A 10,216-nucleotide genomic window follows, 5' to 3' on the forward strand; every position below is an offset into this window, starting at 1 on the left:
TTAAAAGAAAATCAGATGCTTCTACAAGTAGTAGTAGTAGTAGTAGCAGCAGTAGAAGAAGTAGAAGTAAGTTTAGAAGCAAAAAGCTAAAGAGCTTTGAGGGAAAAAAAAAGCTTTATTTTTTTATTTTCCGAAATGGGTCTAATCTCTAATGGGCAAGCAAAGTGATTAAAAAAAAAAAGACTTGAAAGAAGAGAAGTGAAAATATAAAAAGAAATGGTTCTCTTTGACAAATGCCAAGAAAAGAAAAGGGGGAGAGCAGATGGGAGCAGAAGGATTACAAAATAAAGTGAAAGGGGTTTATGTTATGTCATCTTTTTTCCCTTGGTTAGGTGAGTGTTTGGTCCCACTACAAATTAATGGCCGACTACAAGGAATTGCAACTGTTGTTTTAGACCCCCATATCTGGATAACTTGTCTCTTTGCCAATTCCCACTCCTCCTTTGTAGGCCTTGATTTGAAGTTTACGTGCATAAAAAATACTTACAATAATGTCCATGTAATATTTATATATTAATATATATATATCCACTACACTCCATTGCCCTAATTCAAGGGACAGCACAGCTCTGTCAATGTGCAATAACAGTAAATAAACATATATTTCAAGTCCTTTCCTCCTCTTTTTGCAGTTTCAGTGTACGTGTAGTACTGACCTTAATCTATCTCCATCCCTTCAATTTTTTTTTGGTTTCTCCGTTGATAGCTACCGGTCCTCTTTTGAGAAAAATTACGATATGTCACAAGAATTGTGGGGAGTGAGGATCTATCAGGGTTCATGTTCATGGCAGCCACTTGCTCATGATCTACAAATCCAATGACCCTCCTTTGTCATTTTAGAGATGTTTGAAGAAAGAAAAACCAAACGATTCATGCACTAGATTAAAAAGGGTCTGTAATTTATTAGCTTAATGTTCATGGTGGATTGGTGTTACACTGTTAGGGACAGGGGCAGACCTTTTCGTTTGAAGAAATTAATTTCTCAATGGCAGGACAGAAGCAGGGAATGCAAAGAGGAAAATGGCCAGAGCTTTTGACATGCACTTTCTTCACACTCCAACCACGAGAGAGAACTAAATGCAATGTCAGGGGTCTTCAGGTAGACCCATACCCTTCTCCGTATATCTATAACCTAATAAACCTATGAGGTTCATTAATAACCTTTGCCCCCCTTTTCCCCTGTCTCCCTTTTTTTCCGTCTACTAGTTGAAAGAAAATTTTCCCTGGAATGGATTACTTGGTTTTCACTCTTCTGGTCAGTCTTTGGAAAATCATAAATTCATGGATTACTTTTATAACACCAACTTAACTCTGAGATTAGGCATTGAAAATCAGTGCCAACCTGGTCCGGTGGTCCATCACCTCTGTTTCATGGATTTGTCCCTTCATGGTCTTCTATCACTTGCTCGGGACGGGAGCAGTTAGAAAGTTCACACGAACAACTGTTGTCAACAGACGCATACATTAACACTACAACACACCAAATTTTTAAACAAAAAAAACAAGAGAATATTATTATTTATGCTCACTCCTTTCACCTCATTGAGGTTCAATTTTAACTTTTGATTGAAATAAAATAATAAAATAATAATAATAATAATTTGAAAGTGCAAAACAAGAAAAGGGGTAATTTGCCATAAAAAAGAGAAAGATCAGAAGGCATGGAATAAAGAGTGGAGAGACCATTCCTGCTTTACTTTATACAATTTTAAAGCATGTAGGTAAATTCCCAAGCAGAAGATCAAATATTGGTGAGGAAACCCGGTTTACAGTAAGCAAAAGCAAAAAGTAGTGTTTATAAAAAAGAGTTTAAATGAAAAGAAATGGAGCATTGGACTTATTCATGGTACAAAACCATCCAATCCAATGGTCCTACTAGAGAAGATATGATTGAGGAACAAGAAGTTCATTTGGACTATCCCTTTTTCTCTCTAGGTTAGATGCCATAAGCTCATAAAGTTGGAGTTCTGCATAGTCCCTCGAATGGATAGAAATTTTTTGATGTACCACTAAAGTCATGTAATTAGATTGCTCCCACCCATTCGAAAGTATGTTTTGGATTGGACCCCAATTTTTTGAGTGCAAAGGTAAAGTGAAAACATACAAGCTGTTGTATCACATTGATTTTCTTTCCTTTTTAGCTTTCACGATCTGTAAAAATCTGCATCTCTCTTGAGGAGAAGATTCATCCCCCCAAGTCCCATCTACCTTATGAGGTGAAAGATTTCTTCATGCTTTAGGAATTGTCATCAAGTACAATTAAGGGAAACAGCAAGGGGAAATTGCTAAACGCTTGAGGAAATGACATCCTTCCATAGAAGAAAATACTAAATAAGGAATGGCCTTCAAGAAAATAAACATGATCCAGGCTCGATTTCGCCCACAGTAGCAAGAAAGGTACAACGTAATTACTAGCATTCCTGCATTTAATCAATAATAGATGTTCATATTTCTTACTCAAAGAGTTGGATTTAAATTTTTTTTCCCCAAGTAAAAGGAAAGAAGCTAATTAATTTCTGACAAAGATACATGCACAGTTTAACTTGAATTTTCTTTTCTTTTGCTTTAGTTTTTACGCACTAACAAAATTAAGAGGTTAACGAATGCCGGTGATCGTCACTTTTTACTTTTTATTTTTTTATTATAATATGTATAAAACTTGCTATATATAATATGATTATTTTTATAATTATCTTTTAGTCTCTTTTCATGTAAAATCATAGATTCTTTACTGTTTTTATAGAAACAAAAATCAAAATGAAAGGAGTAGATTGGATCCTTCCAAGAGGAACCAAAATTCAAAAATTTTGGGTATTATTTTCCATATACTAGGTTTAAATGGGAATCAGTCTATCAATAAAAATACAATGACATTGATGTAAGACAACTGAAGAATATACAGACGGCAATTTATTTTACCTTACAAGCTCTTCTCTCATTTAGCTTTCACCGTACAAAGTCACGTTACTATTTGCGTGAAGCTCTGAAAATGTTTCAAGCCCATTTGCAGCTTTGATCTATAATTTTTTCACGTTTGCCAGATTTTATATCACGAGCATCCCATGCAATACACAATATAATCAACTCATTTCTCTTTTCCGGAGGTGAAAAATAAATAATTCGACAAAAGGTGTTAAATGTCAGATATTGCCATGAATACTAGTCAGAATAAAAATCTTTTACTTCGCTAGGTGCCTGTTTTTGTACTTGTTCTATAATTTTACACCATATTGTCTAATAAATTTTTAATATTAAAATCTTAATTAACACTGTGTTGATCATGGTTAATTTGCTAAAAATCTAAATAATCCCAAGCTAGAAGAAACACTTGACGTATGTACGCAAAGCTCAATGAAATAATATTATGTTACATTGAGAAAGAAACTTTTTTGTTTTTTTTTTTTTTGGTTTAGAATTATTTGGTTTTTTTTTATTTAAAGTAAGTGAATTCGAATTTTACTCTTTAAGTAAGAAAATCATACATTAATAAATGAATCAAATGCTCGAACATATTATTTGATTTTTTTACAAATAAATAATAGTAGACATAATTTTCATTAAAATTTTAACATAAAAAATTTACTGAACATGTGATGCATAATTAAAAAAAAAAAAAAAAAGCACTATGGGAAGCACTAACTGAAGACAAAAAAATTTTTATTCTAGTAGTCATATTAAAGTGATAGTACTCCCACGATTGCACCTCCTTTTTTATAAATGTAATTTATTAAATCATTTAATAATGCAAGTTATGCAAGCTAGTACAATAATATGCAATTTAAAAAGATCTGTAAAGTGTAAAGATAAGTGCATATCACTGTTTTTTTTTTTTCTGTTTAAAATGAGGTTTCCTAAACAGATATCTTGGACAAGAGTAGTATTCCCATCATCTTAATTTTTACATTCAAGTTGATAGGCATCTTACTCAAAATTAAGTCCTAATATAATCCAATGATTTTATACAAAACATAAAAATGAAAATTAATACGGTATTCAATAAAAATAAGAGTTTTATATATGTATTAATTTAAAAAAAAAACAAATATAGTACTAGTGAACAATCCCAAAAATGAAAACATTAACATTTAATTTGAATGGTAAAAAGTACTAGTTAAAGTACAAATATTGATAGATTCATTTGACAAAATTATTAAGGCCAAAGCCAGCATTTGTGTAAAATATAGTTCATATCCGTCTCATTTGTATATACATTCACCTTTTTTTATTTGAATATTATGTTTTTTTAAAAAAATACAGTACTCTTTCTTTTATATTCTAAATTTATTTTCATGATTTTTTTTAATTTTGACTTTAACCGCAAAACACCGGATTTATAAAGAATTTTCTCAAAGAAAATTATATAAAACACACTAAAGTTACAACTTTATTCTTAAATTTCATAAAAACGTATAAAATAAGACACAAGGAATGCAAAATCTTCTTTTTCTCCCTCTTTTAATTTCAATACAAAGTAAAAATATTTCATTTATAATAACATGTAGTATTTATAGATAGACGTTATTCCATTATATCCTCACATTTAGTATAACAAAGATTAAATTACAAAAATAAAATCATATATTATATTTTATATAAATAAAATTGATATTCACTTAAATATGTTATTTAATAATACGTGCATATATATATATATATATATATATATGTATTATGTTTAAAATATTGAATATTGAATATTGAATTTCTTTTTGCTAACTTTTAAAAAATTGAAGACAAGTGATAGAAACATGAATGCAAGCGTGGTTAAAGAGAAGGTGTGGCCAACTGGACTGTGGCCAAGAAGGATCTAATACAGAAAAGCAAACTGCCATGATCTGATATTTGTCCATTATTTTTTCAGAGATAATAAAAGATATGGTCAGACATCCTTTTTTTCTCTTACTTGTATCCTGTACTCCATTTCCTTCAGACATTTCTAAAAACAAATTTTGTGGCTCCAGCATTGTACCTTGGTCCAAGGTAAAGATATTGCATTGTAAAAAGCTATAATTGCAAGGATAAAAGTAGACTGCAGGGAGGATAATTCATGTGAGACACCTTTTCCCTCTCAGTGATCATCAGTCACGGTACCTTCTATCTAATGATTTTTGGATATGATTTTGCTTTTCTTATTTTATATATATATATATATATATTTATGATTTTGAGTTACCCAATGTAAAATATTTATTCTATTATATCATAAATTTCACCTTTTAATCTCAAAATTGGAATCTAAAATTTTCATATTTCAATTATTGAGTGTCCCATGGATGAAGTTTTTATTCATGTTCTTGATTTTAGTTTGACTGAAATTTTGTAGACTACTAGACAGTGATGGAAATAGGATGATGCAGCTCAACCCCAGAGGCTGGTCCTGTTTCTTCAAGCCCATATCTCTAAAATAGGCTTTAACAGATCAGGCCCACGTTTATAGTGCTTTCAACCTCAAGCAGTTGCTTTTCAATTATTTTTCACTTTTTTTTTTTTTTTTGCTTCTTCTCAATGATGAACTTCTTAATCTTTATAGATAAAGCTGAGGGTGTCTATATGACCCCATAACTCATGAGACACCGAAAGTACCGATTAAATTAGATATAAATCTCCAAAAAGGAATTAAATCCAACTATATAAGTATATCATTATTGTTCCAAGTCCTCCTAAAATTAATAAAAATTGCAAGAAATTTCAAACATAAATATTCATTTGTAGAATTTATATATTTATGAAAGAAATTAATTCTATTCTATTTATACATATTATATTTGTTTCTAAATATAGTGTTTGTTGAAAATTCACAAAATTTCCCTTGATGATGGGAAAAAAAATGATCCCTTCCTTAGATCGTGACATGATCAATTAAATCCAAGATACACGTACTTGATGATTAGTTGAATGACAAGTAGAAACAAAACTTGTTTTGTTAGAAGAAAAAGAAAAGGCCATAAACTTTTGTTCACATTAGTTATTGCCTAAGCCTAAAACTATTAGGTATATAGATGGCCTACATCATAACCCGCATGCTTCAGCTAAAAAGGTTTGACCTTCATCCAACATTTGACAGCTAAATAAATCATTTCCTCTCCTAGCTCCTTTCTTTTCTTTTTAGGCTACGGAAGAGCCCATGGACGGCTGCTGAAATGGGGGGATTCATATCCACGCCCACTACCAAATGTCCCATGTGCTTTTTACAAAGAACCATCCCCTTTTACGACTTTTAATCTTTAATTATTCGAAAGAAATATATTCTGAGTTTATATTTGGTGTATTCTCATTGTACAAATTTTATATATTTTTAATTAATCGCAGACTACATTTTTATATGGACCTCAAAATAATTATATTCCTACTTCATTTAATTTATGAGAATTTTTTAACATTAAAGTTAAATTGAACTCTATACGTTAAGGTGATGGCAACAAATATGATTGTTAGAGGTCGACAATGCACACCAAATATAAATCTTTCCTATAGTGAATTGAAAGATTGTGATATGTTTATCAAGTTATAATAAAAAAAAACTAATTAATTAACATAAATAGTAAAAGAATATGTGATAACCCTTTGAAACTTGGTTGTGATGTGAGGTACAAAAACTCTATCTTTAATGTATAAAATAAATATATATGTAAGAGAAAAACAAGCTTTCGTTAAACTTTAACCATCAATGTTGAAACCATGGAATAGAAAAACAATGTGGTAATGAAAATGGATCCGTGGGCAATGAGTGCTGTGTTCCACGTTGGTGGAGATACGTGCAATATCTCAATTGATAACATCATCATCTAGCACTTCTGCTGATTGTGTCTTGCAAGCTACATTTAAATCATGCTTATAAATAATCCCTTCAAACCAGAGGACGTGTAAGCAAAGATCTCTTTTCCAACCTTTTCAGCACAACATCAATACATTCACCAAAACTGTCTCCTTTGATAAACGTTTTCCGCGCCTTGTTTTGAAATTGGGTTATGGCTAGCCATATTCAAACTCATGTGTCTTACGTTCCTTTCTCCTCCTTCTACTTACCAGGAGTAAAAAGGTACAAATTAAAGAGAAAAGTGTGACCAAGAGAGTTGTTATAATTTTGCTCATATTCTGCAGACAAGTCAAAAAGGTTTATTGCTTACAACACTCTTCAAATTGGATTCAGACACTACTCTCCATCTAGACTAGCTAGCATTAATAGTCAACTGCATTGAGAAAATTTTCCAAATGGTTCAATGGATATCAACATCCTGGCACCTTATTTTAGAATTTAGATTATGTAGGATTACAAGTTTACAACAGCAGTGACACACTAACAAGTTTAAAATGTGCGAATGCATGTACATGACCCTTTCCTTTGAGAATGCCCATTTTCTTTAATTTATTATTATTTTTTCACGGTTGGTAAAAGGTCAGTACAGTATTTTATCAGAATTTGGGGAATCGTTCTCACGTAATGTACACACAAGTGTGAATTAAGTCAAACAAGTTTGTGGTTAATATTAATTTGGTTGACTTACTGTCGACCTTTTTAAGTAGCAATGGAGGTGAGAAATCATATTACAAAATGCCATTCATATGGTATTTTATATCACCGTCCAATATGACTTTTCTTTTAACCTTTTCTTAAGCAAAATTACAATCGAATGCTATTTCTTTTGAAGGAAATTAACCATTAATAAAACTTGAAAGTGTAGTTGAACTTCAGACTCGAATGCAAATTCACTGTACATACTTTAGCAAGTTATTTTTTATGTACATTACACTCAATGACCCCTTAATCTTTTGGCATCTAAATAGTTGAAGTGATGTTTTAGTAATAATAAAAGCATATATATATATATAGGCTGGCTGGGCTCAAGCTGTGGCGTACGTCCTGTATTTAGTCTTTTCTTGTGGTACATGTCCTTAACCTGGACCCTCTTTTACAGTGTCTTCTAGGTTAGCTTTACAGCTAACTACTGCATTCTGTTCAACTTTCAACTTTGGCTTGTGATCTAAGATTTTTACGGCCAACCTATGATTGATCTCTTTGGTACAAATTCGGTAGAAAAAAAAAAAGGACAAAAAACCAAAAAAATTCAGAGCAGAGGGTTGCTACCAAAGTGAAAAGACAAAAGATATACAGTGCTAATGACTTTACTTAATAAAATAATGTTGAGGTGAGCTTGAGTTGAAGTTTTAAACAACTCTTCCTTTGAACTTGACTTGTGATCTAAGATTTTTGTGTCAAGTATAATGGGAGTTTATTTATTATCTATTTATTGAACAGGAAACGATGACTTCAACGTTGTTTGTTCAATCAAAGATATCATAACCCAAAGGTCCAAAAGGTCTGCGTCCCATCTCCATTCAATTTGCTTTTCCCAACCGAAATTTGGTGCCAATAAAAGAAGAAGAAGCAATAGAAAATCTTGCATTCATGAAATTTGGGATGATCCTTAATCTTTTAAACACAAATTGATGTTACTTATTCGAGGGTTTCACATGCCTAGCTACCCACACAGTGACAACAAAAATCAAAGCAAGTTTCTTATGAAACGAAGCATCTGTTAACACAATTGATCCCAAGTCTTCAAGTAAGAGATAGGGTAGTCGTCCTAATTTAAAGTTTGAACACACTTTAACCAAAAAATCTGACTTTAGGAAGTGGTAAACAAGAAAATGCCGTCTGGAAGAGATCCACCCAATTGGATTTTTGAGTGGAATTAGCATCACCCAACAGCCGTAGTTGTTAGGTTTCTGGTCATGATTTCGCTTTTTTGGAGTTATAAGTCTCCATCTTTGAAAAAAAAGAAAAACAAATGTGTAGCAATCACACAACAGATTGCCGCACGCCAAAAACCTCGTGGGTCTTTGTCATTCCAAATCAACGTACTTTGTCAATTATTTTTAGTATGGACCTACATCACTTGCAACTTGTAAATCCTTCATCCAAGGGCATTGGCAGTGTATGATTAGCCCATTTCTTCTTTTTTTATTTTTTGGTTAGAAAAGGCTATTTATATTTTGTATTAACTTTTCATAATTTTTCTCTGTTATTTGATACTAAAAACCATTCAACATCAAACTATTTAAAAAAAAGGGAAATTTTTTTGTTAATTTTCATACCCATTCAAATGTGATAAAGAAAAAAATGAGACCAAGGGAGTATAAGAAAAAATAAACATATAAAAGAGAAGACCTCTATAAAAAAGAAAACAGCCTTATGTGGATCATCTATGTTTTTTTAGAAAGAAATAAAATAATATATTTATATCAAAATAACAGGAGAGAATAAAACTCCATAACATCATTTAAAAAAATTGAAATACTATCTTTAAAAGTTGTTTAAAAAACATCGTGCCAGTAAGATATTGTTAACATTTTAATAATTTATTCAATGAGTGAGTTTAGCTTTTAAAGGTGTCCATCGGTCCAGCACAGCCCATGGACACCTTAGACATTTACTGCACGTTTGGTACAGGGAATAGCTTACCTCCGTTTGGTATGACAATATCACAAAGAATAGCTATTACTTAGTAATAGCTATTCTCTCAAAAGGGGTAAAACTCATGCATAGTTAAACCCGAGGTTTCCCATGGTTTTTGCTATTCCGTGACTATGAGAATAGCTCTGAATTATGATATGACTAAAATGCCCCTTATCATTTAAAAATATTACAACCCTAGACCTATATATATATATTTTTTCTCATTTTCCCTTTTTCTTTCTCTCTCTTCTCATGTTCTTTCTTTTCTTATTCTCTCTCTAAGTGGCATCAATGCCTGAGATGATGTTAGTGGCGGCGACAACGGCAGCGGAAGCGACGGCGGCGGCGACGACAGCGGAAGCGACGACGACGGAAGCGGCTGCGACGACGATTTTATGACCGAATATGGTCAGACAAGATTCAAACGGAGATTCAGCCAGATCTGGCACTCAACGACCAAATCTAGCAGTGGGAAGCACCGGATCTAGTGCTTCCCGACCAGATCCCACGGTTGGATCTGGCACTCCACGGCCAAATCCAGCCGCGGGGAAGCGCCGATCTGGCACCGTAGTGGCCAGATTCGGCCACATGGTGCGCCAGATCGGCGTTTTGTTACACCGATCGCCTTTCCGGCGACCGGCCCATGAAAAAAGAAAAAAAGAAAAAGGAAAAAAATAAATTATTTATAAAATTTAAAATATTAATATTTTATATATAATTTAAACATTATTAATATTAATATGATTAAAATATTAAATA

This window comes from Theobroma cacao, chromosome 1 (genome assembly GCF_000208745.1).
Source record: "Theobroma cacao cultivar B97-61/B2 chromosome 1, Criollo_cocoa_genome_V2, whole genome shotgun sequence".
NCBI lineage: Eukaryota > Viridiplantae > Streptophyta > Magnoliopsida > Malvales > Malvaceae > Theobroma > Theobroma cacao.